The 10,132-nt window shown below is 38.7% G+C and overlaps 1 protein-coding gene across 8 annotated transcripts in view; it reads left to right on the top strand.

Annotated features, from left to right (window-relative positions):
• The window catches only part of LOC122082025, a 35,544-nt gene extending 25,688 nt beyond the window's left edge, over positions 1-9,856 (top strand). For 7 of the 8 annotated variants that reach the window (XR_006141268.1, XM_042649519.1, XM_042649520.1 and 4 more), the window contains one exon: positions 9,601-9,856. The gene's annotated coding sequence lies outside the window, so the exon portion shown is untranslated. Of the gene's footprint in view, positions 1-1,161; positions 3,440-9,600 lie in introns of those variants that run through there. The other variant, XM_042649515.1, reaches the window with a different exon arrangement.
• Positions 9,857-10,132: the final 276 nt, after the last annotated feature.

The raw sequence follows: 10,132 nt of genomic DNA on the forward strand, positions 1-10,132 counted from the left end.
TGTCATATATTGTATTTTTCCTTCTTTTTTTCCCTTTTATCTCCCAAGAGAGGTGTGTGTAATTTCTCTTATCATGTTAGTGAATCAATATAGGTGGGTAGAGCTCTCTCTCTCTCTCTCTCTCTCTCTCTCTCTCTCTCTCTCTCTCTCTCTCTCTCTCTCATACAATTGCACACATCTCTTGTCCTAACTCATCTTCTTCTCTCTTCCTCTTACCTCTCTTCTCTTCTCTAATACCTTGATCCTTGCTTACTTCCAACTTGGTATCAGAGCCAAGTTGGTTTGAGAATCGACCAACAGCCCTCGCTCATTCTTTCTGCCTCTCTTGGAACCCTAGAAAAGCAAAGGGTCCAATAAAGGCTCTACCATGCAAGAAGATACAATCATACAAGTAGAAGATCTAATGGAGTTCCATCATCAAGTAGAAGACTCAATGGAAGGAGATTGGGGGACTGTGAAGATCGATTAAAGCTCAAATCAAGAAGGGGCAGATTTTTCTAGGTTACTGCCAGCTTGGAGTCAAACACTTCTTTCTTCTTCAACCGTCATGTATTGGAGTTGGGGCTGGGCTGATATAATCGCCCAGACCCCCTTTCAATCCCCCATGGTGATGCAGATTAATTACCAAACTAGGCTTGTTTTATTAGGAATAAGCCTAGGGTTGGGTTGTATATGTGTTGGGCCTTCAGTCCATGTGGTTTGGAGTGTATTGGGCCACTTTTAAGGGTCTAAAAGAGGGGCTCTAAGGATGCATACGGGATTCTCTGATTTGTTCCCTTTTCATTAGTTTCCTTTTTAGATGGGGTTATTTAGCTTCTAATTTCAGTACCTAATTAGTTTCTAATTTCAGTACTTCTTATTTCCTAGCTTATATTTCTAGTTTTAGTAACTAAAAGACTTTCTATTTTGTAAGTTTCTATTTTCAGTTTTAGTAACTAAGTGAGTTTTTAATTTTTAGTTTCTTATTCCAGTTTTTGGAAACTAAAGTTAGTTTCATTTTATGTAACCCCCATCGTTATTATAAATAAAAGAGAGTTCTCATTAGTAGAGCCACGATTTTTATGAATGAAAAAAGAATGCTTCTGCGTTTTTCTCCTTGTGGGTGGCTTTGTGTTTGATCAAAGTGTGGGATTGGTGTTTGATCTAATTGACTCCTTGCAGCTGGAAGTCCAGGAGGTCCTTTCAAGTTTATTTATTCTTCTTCTCAAGCTATTTACAAGGTCCATCGATTCAGGAAGAGATCTAACTGGTTTCTCAATTTCTGGGTTTGTAATCTCAGTTTTCTCCCTGTCGCCCTTCTCTGTTCTGAGAGTTACAGCCATCCGATGGCCATGGATTTTTGATCAAGTGTTGGGGTCCTCTAGAAGAGGACTCGATCCTAGTCACAGCTTGATCAGACCAGGGATTTGGGAGATCTGAGAATTCTCCTATTCTGGCCAATTGGTTTCTGCTCAGATCTGTCCAGATTGTTGGGGTTGTTTGTTCTGAGTTTGAGCCTTACTTTGGTTATTGTTTACCCATCATTCTGTCCCTGAATTTTCTGGTTATCATCAGCTACTGAATTGTTGGAATTTTGACATCGATAGGACTGATATCTGATTAGTTATTTCAGTTTTGTTAGTATTCTATTGTTCATATGTTGGAGATGGTTTGGGTGTTCTTTGGTTTGAAAGTCCTGCAGATTGAGACTTGGTTAGACCCCTATCCTAGTCTACATTGTTGTTGAAGGTGTAAGTTGTTGGAGCACGACCCTTTCTTCCATAGACTTGCTTACATGCTGCCAGCTTGGGGTTTTTTTGCTTTTTCTTTGGTCTGAAATGCTATGTGTGATTCTTCCGGTTGCTTTGTGTTGGTGAATTGCTTTATTTGGTTCTTATGATTTGGTATGGAATGAAGCTACACCTTGAACGTGTATGTGATTTGAGTTGACTCAAGTTTTATGGTTTACTCCCTTGCTGGGATTTTTTTCTTTTTTTTTGGGAAATTATCCAGTACCACCCCTAAAATTGAAAATAACTTGGAGTGACCCCCAAAAATGAAAATAATGTCTAGTAGACCCTCACTTTCTCAAAATTATATCTAAAAAACCCATTCCGTTAGGTTTAAGTCGTTAAGTGATGATGTCATCAGTCATTTTTTCGCTAAATGGCCAGTCTACCCTTATGGATATGTTAAGTTACTATTATGACCTTCGATTACAATCTGCTCCGACTACCTCTGCTCCGTATACCTGCGAAGAAGAAAGGAAGAGGAAGAGGAAGAGGAAGAAGAAGGTAGCTCACGACTATTTATTGTCTATTTTTTTCTTAATTTCCTAGAATCTTGACACCCTTTATAATTTATCCTTTATTTTAGATGTAAATACCCTTTCTTCCCCCGATAACTATCGATCTCGGCCCTAATTTTCTTTTTTGTCTGCGTGCTATCTCATTATCGATTATGTATCTCTGCGATTGGGGTATAGGAATGCCAAACTCCTTATGTTTTTTCTCGAGGCTGTGAGTCTTCTTCCTGATTATCTTGTATCTCTTGTGAAGCCCTAAAGTCATGACAAACACTTCATTGATCTCCTCTCACCCTCTGACATTACGTTTCAAAATCCTACCGCTTGATTTCACTCTGGGTGACGACTTTGTCCCTTCATAGAAATCACTCTGCATAGTATCTTTTTTATGGTTCCATCTCCGATCATCTCTAGCGAAGCCCTAAAGACACTACAATGGGGAATTAATTTCAAATGGATAATGGTATTTATTATTTGCGCTTCTCTGATACAACTCTCACTCTTAGATGATAGGGTTTCAAAACCACACCGCCTGAGTTCGCTCTGCATCACACCTTCATCCCTTCTGAGAAATCATTGATAGCAACCAACAAGGTAAATTTCTTTCTATCTTTTTACTGGGTTAATTTAATGTGAAGAATAAAGAGCGGTACAACTGTTCAAGTTCCTATGTTAGTGTTTATGATATTGTTATATTACCTGTGATGATGGGCTTGGAATACCTCTTTTCTATGCTGCCATTTGAATGCGGACAGGGAAACTGCTGGAAGAGAATTGATAGATATAAGCGGGAATCTGCTGAATTGGCTGCTTTCTTCTTCCTCTTCACAGTAACTCTCTCATTCACACTTTTTAATGGATAGGTTACATAGAGTTGTAGCAGGCATTGTAGAGATTCATTTGCGGCTTATGGGGATTCAACAGTGATGAATTGAGGTAATTAACTTCAATAATTTTCTTTCTTTCAGAAGGAGAAAGATGGGGTTTTTCTCTACCAGGGTCGCAGATGAAGATTTGGTGCAAAGCTACCCACCGCAACTTCTGCCTGCTGTTGTTAGTGTTATAATCGCCCAGCTAGGGTCGCAGCTGAACTGACGGTGATAATATGTAAGGGTTTGGAAGGGTAAAAATGAGCTCTTTTTAGAGTTTTAAGTATAAGGGTAAAAATGTCATTTCTCACTTTTAGTTAACTATGTTACAAATTAGGGGTGCGATGGATATTATTTTCATTTTTAGGGGTCACTCCAAGTTATTTTCAATTTTAGGGGTGGTACTAGATAATTTCCCTTTTTTTTGTCTGAGTATCTACAAAGGAGTTTTTGGGTAGAGTGTGCACTCCTCATTTGGTTTGGATGTTCAATGGTTTCAACCAATTTTCTTAGGTGAATAGTATTCATACATCATGTCACAGGTCAGTGGAACTATGGAAGCTTTGGTTGGTGGTTCAAGTGGTTCCAATCCCATTCCGATTGCATTTGAAAATCTCAATACTCAGATGATATCCATTGTGAAGTTGGACAACACTAACTACTGTATTGGTCACATCCACTGAAGTTATCCCTACAAAGTCTAGGGACGTTTGGGTACATTACTGGTACCACTAAGGCTCCTCATTCAAGTGATTCCACATATAAAAAATGGAAGACTGAGAACTCAACCATTATAACTTAGTTGATTAGTATTTATCCAGATTTTGTTCTCTTAGTATCAGTTGATAAAGTCAATGCTATTTTATTTAATTACTTCTATAGATCTAGTTTTATAGATTAAAGATAGTTTTTTTCTATGAAACCTAAGATTGGCAAGGAAATTTGGGATAATGTCTCTAAGAATTTTGATTGCGTGGGTGAGTCGGCTAAGGTTTTCCAACTCCTTTAAAAGGTTATCACCATGATGCACGGAGACAGAACTACAACAACAATAACAACTAACTCGCCTTATCCTAACTTAATGGGGTCGGCTACATGGATCCGTGCAAAACAAAGAGGGGAAATGAAAATAAAACAAGTGAAGCAAAAGGGAAATGAGAGTAAAATGAAAGAGCATAGCACCAACAAGTCAGGAATGCCTCAGCTATATGGGGTCGACTACATGGATCCTAGTCCTCTAGGATTATCTCTGAGTATTATAACACTGTTACTGGACTATGGGAGGAGTATGATCATTATTAGGATCTTCGATTGTCCAATCCCGAGGATGAAACAAATGTCTATAGAAATCTTGAAAAGGAGCGTGTCTTGATTCTCCTTGGTCGGTTGAACCTGGACTTAGAGCCTATCCAGGTTCAAATTTTAGGCAAATCACCTCTTCTATCTTTGGATGAAGTATATCGCTATTTGCAAAATGAGGAGAGATAAAGAGTAGCCATGGAAACTATATCATCCCTTGAAAGATCTGCACTATCCTGTAGTTCCCCAAGAGATTGACGTGGTGGAGGAAGAGGCCAAGGGCCATACTATAGGGATGAGGATGACAGATACAGACCTAGGTGTGACCACTGTGGGAAATCAGGGCAAAGTAAAGAGAGGTGTTGGGTGCTTCATGATCGTCCCCTTGGTATGTGTGGTGGACCTACTGGTATGCATGGTGGCAGGAGAGGGGGCCTAGAGCACACACCACACCGGGATGGCTTTATTGTGCATACTCAGTCTGAGACTAGTGGAAAGGTGATCACCTTTCCTTATTGTACATACAAATTGTTTGGGGACCTTCTCCCTTACCTCTTTATTTGGTTATCTTTGTTGTATTATTTGTTGATGATTGTTCCCAGACCACAATGGCCTTTTTGATGAAACATAAAAATGAGGTCTATGATGCTTTCAGAATCTTCTATCAAATTAACCGCACTCAATTTGATACTAGAATTAAAATTGTTCGCTCTAATAAAGGGGGGGTCTACATGTATGTTGGACTCTAACACTTTTATTTTTTACTGATAATAGCATTATCCATTAGCTTGCTTATGTTGACACAACCCAACAGAATGTGGTGTCTAAGAAGAAAAATCAACATTTATTAGAAGTCACTAGGAGTCTGCTATTTGGCATGCATGTCCCTAAGACTTTTTGGTTTGATGCCCTTCTTATTGCTGCCTTCCTAATCAACTGTTTCCCTACCTAGGTTCTTGGTTTGAATCCCCTTCGGACATTTTGTCTTCAGGCCTCTATTTTCTCCCTTCCATCCAAGGTGTTTGGATGTGAATGTTATGTTCATCTCAACAAATCTATTCAGACTGAACTTGACCATAAGGCCCTCAAATACATTTTTCTTTGGTATTCTCCCTTTACCAAAGGGTGTAAGCGCTACCATCCCTTTTCCCGAAGTCGTCTTCTGTCCAAAGTTATCACCTTCTTTGAATCTTTGCCTTTCTTTACTCCTTTTTAGCTCCTTATTTAGGGGAAGAACAATGGGAGTGAAGAGGCTGCTAATGTCACCCCCTATTCCTCCTTTTCTTCTTGATGAAACACAAACATGTAGATGTTGTTGATGTTATTAGTCATTCAGGGAGTGCTGGTAATGAGGAGTTACTTGTTTACAGGAGAAAGGGAAAGAAAGCATGTCAAGAGTCCTCTTTGGATCCACATCCTAAGATCCACCCTCAGTTAGGTAGCTATTCTTCCCTTCCTTCCGAGATCTTCCCATTGCTATTTGGAAGAGAAAGAAAGCATGATTAATCCTATAGCCCAATTTGTTTCCTATGATGCTATCTCTCCTATGTTGTTTTCTCTATTGCCCTTTCCACCACTCACATTCCCAAGAATGTTGTCATTGAGGCTCTGTTTGACCAAAGTGGAAGGAAGCTATGTTTGGCGAAATGATGGCACTTGAAAACAAATGTACTTGGAATTTGGTTGATCTTCCTAGGGGGAGAGGGAGAGTTCCAGTTGGATGTAGATGGGTCTATACAATCAAGTATCAGTCAGATGGTGTTGTCTAGAGATATAAGGCCAGACTGGTGGCTAAAGGATATAGTCAAGTGCATGGGATTGACTATCAAGAGATGTTTGGTCTTATGGCCAAATATAATTCGATAAGAGTCTTCTTATCATTGGCTACCAATAAAGATTGCCATTGTATCAGCTGGATGTGAATAATGCATTTCTCTATGGTGACGAAGAGGAAGTATATATGAAAAATCCACCAAGCTTCAAGTTTGTCTCTGCTAAAGGGAAAATGTGTCTTCTCAAGAAACCTCCATATGGCCTCAAACATTCTCCCAAAGTTGGTTTGAGACGTTTAGACAGGCAATTTTGAAGAATGGATAAACCCAAAGTCAGGCTGATCATACTCTATTTACCCGAGGAGGTAATGGTACTATCGCTGCTCAAATTGTTTATGTGGATGACATTGTGGTGACTAAAAATGATAGGGTTGAGATAAATAGACTGAAGTCCTACTCGGCTCAATAGTTTGGCATCAAAGATCTTAGATGTTTGAAATAATCCTTGGGGATTAAAGTGTCAAGGTCTAAGAAGGGAATAAATATTTGTCAAAGGAAGTTTGTGCTTAATTTGTTGAAGGAAACAAGAATATCAGGTTGTAAACCAGCAACCTCTTCTATTGAGCAAAACCAAAAATTAGGAGAAGACTATGGTTTTTCCCTTGTTGATGCAGGGCAGTATCAGAGACTCGTGGAAAAGTTGATTTACCTATGCAGTTGGAGTGGTGATCCATTTTATGCATGCTTCCAAGAGTAGACATTTGGATATTGTGTATCGCATCCTCAAGTACTTGAAGTCCACCCCAGGAAAAGGATTGTTGTATGCTGGGCACAACCATTTGAGGATTGAAGGCTACACCAATGCCAATTGGGCTAGTTCAAATTCTGCTAAAGGTCTACATCGGGCTATTGCATGTTTGTGGGTGGTAAAGTCACATGGAGGAGCTCAAAACAGTCTGTTGTGGCTTGATCAAGTGCAGAGGTAGAATTTGTACAATGGTTCATGGAGTATGTGAACTTCTATGGTTGAGACAGTTGGTCCAAGATTTGAGATTTGTCACTGAGGGATCAATGCGGCTCTATTGTGATAACAAGGCTGCTATAAGTATTTCTCACAATCCCGCGCAAGATGACCAAACAAAGCACATTGAAGTAGATCGACACTTCATCAAGGAGAAGATAGGCTCTAGTTAAATTTGCACTCCTTTTGTGAAAACATGTGATCGATTGGCAGATATCATCATCGAATGGTTCATCTTTCAGTAGTTCAATACCCTTTTATACAAGTTAGGAATGCATGACATTTATTCTCCAGCTTGAGGGGGAGTGTTAGAGATATATAATAGGAGTACTTTGGGAACTGGTTTATTTCCCTGTTGTCTTATATTGAATTTTCCCTTTTACCTCCCTAGGGAGGTGTAGGTAATTATTCTTATCATGTTAGTGAATCAAAATAGGTGGGAACAGCTCTCTCTCTCTCTCTCTCTCTCCTCCACACGATTGCACACATCTCTTCTCTGCTAACTCATCTTTTTCTCTCTTCCTGTTACTTCTCATCTGTTCTCTCTTACTTTGGTCCTTCCTTACTTCCAACTATATCTGCCAGACCTGAGTTTCCCAGGGGCTTCTATCAACATTTAATGTGATAATTTGTGGAGGGTTTTCCACATATGATGGATCTGAAGAGGGTAAATGGATGAACTTGCTGCAATCGACCAATGTCTGATGGAGTCGTTCTGCACTCCACAGAATGTTTCCGTGGCAGAGCCCTCACCTGGAAAGAAGAAAAAAGCAGTTTCAGAGTCCCCAAGAGAACCAGCTGATTCGTCACTTCTGACAAAAGAAGGCATCTTCACAAGCTGCGAGAGAAGCATAGGCACTCATTTAGAGCCCTCTCAAGAGAAAGCAAGTGTTGATTGGATGGGTCCTACTTCTTCTGGGACCAGATGAAATAACAGATTCTTTGCTTTGGGACAAAGTGGTCCTTAATACAATTTAATCAATCACATCCTGCAAATATCTTATCCATCCTTGAAAAATTCTACATTCCTAGCGTTCTTTTCCTCTCAAATGGTCCAAATGTCAACCAGACAAATTGAAGCCCCACTCAAGTTCCCTCTCTTATTGATTGACTGGGAGGAAGAATGAAAGTAAACTCTATTAAAAAAAAAAGCCTTCTTTACCAAGTTCAAACAAAGACTGGTTCTCTGGGCTGGGGTAAATTACTATGATCAATTAATTGAAGCCGGCAAATATTATATAGATATTACCATTTATGGTATTTAGTTAAAAAGAAAAAATAAAAAAGATAGTACAATATATAGTACAATATACGCTGAATAGAAGTGAATCCCATAAAATAAGATCTAAAGTGCTGTCCATCTCTTTGGAACAAACACAAAATATCCTAACTTCTTTTTTAAATGTTAAAGTAGTTTCAACTTTTACTCTTCTGTTTTGTTTGAGTGTATGATGCATGCCTTCTTGTTTTATACTGCATGTGTATTGGAAATGGGATTTATATTACATGGATTACAAATATAATTTGGCTCTTTTAATATTCAAGTGACAGACGATTTGCCATTTAACCAACTAAGTGAATGTATTCAAAGAAATACTTTGGCTCTTTTTATATTCAAGTGATGTACGATTTGCCATTTTATCAGCAAAGTGAATGTGTAAGTTCAATCTACTGAAGATCTGAGTTAATTGAATAGGAAAAAGTTTCTCATGATGCCAGTGCAATATTTCCCTCTCATGTGGGTTTTTCTTTTAATTGTTTTCTCTCACTTGTCCTGATCCATGTGGCCCGATATGAATGATTCCATTTTCCATCCCATGTTGGTGTGGCTTCAGAGATTCTCCCCCACCCCCAACACTAGGGCTGTGTGGAACACTCTTCCTAATTGGACGTTTTATTTATGTGATTTGGGTACATTCATTGGGATGGCTGAATGTGACATGCATGCTTGTTCTTTACTTTTCCTAGCTTGGCAGATGTGCCAGATTTTATCCTTAATTTGTCCTCTCTTTTTTTCCTTGTTCTATGGTACTGCACAAGTGTTCAATTTTTTCCATAGGGTTTGAAGTAGTTGAATTAAAAGATTTCTTTGAGGTTCTTTTAAGGGGTACATGGATTATTGTTGTCTGGGTATGATTGATGGCCAGTCTAATATCCTCCTATTAATTGTGTGAATGATTCACCTCTCTATCACAACGAAAATTGATTTGGACCTTCATCGCTTTCATGCATATTTTTTGTAATTAAAAGAATATATGACAAATTGCATGTTGTCTGCTCATCAATCTGGTCTGCTTTTTACATGTGAGATATGTTTGGGGGACTTATGTTGGTGGGTCTTACTCTTTCCTGCAGGTATGGAGACACAGAATTCAAGAGAAATCTCTTCAGACATTCTAATGCTTTATACCTCAATGTAATTAATAATCGTAAAAAAATAATAGAAATTTTAATGACTTTATGTTGCAATTTTCCCACCCCCCTCCGTTTTGTACCTATTCTATTTATCTGTTTATCATTATGTAGATAGAAACATAGTATTAATTGTAAATTAGTCGTGTTGGTGCTTGAATAAAATGCATTTGGAAGCCCCAGGCTCTTGATTGTTGTAGCTGCCTTGCAATTGAATGTGAAAAACAGAGGAAAATATCTTTAGTTGCTGCTTTTCTCCTGTTGTTGTTTTTCTTCCCAGTCAAATTTTGAGGGAAACTCTCTACTTGTTGAACTTGGTCTCAAGCACAAAACAAGTACTTGAGAACACCAGTGAGGCTGGTCACCTTTGACATCATATGTCAAGGAGAGAATTTCTAACCTTGATCATCTATGGATTCTTTATATGATCTTCTGAATTTGGTTTTGATTTTTCTTTGTTTTGAGGGTAGATCCT

Source organism: Macadamia integrifolia, chromosome 6 (assembly GCF_013358625.1).
Source record: "Macadamia integrifolia cultivar HAES 741 chromosome 6, SCU_Mint_v3, whole genome shotgun sequence".
NCBI classification, from domain to species: Eukaryota; Viridiplantae; Streptophyta; class Magnoliopsida; order Proteales; family Proteaceae; genus Macadamia; species Macadamia integrifolia.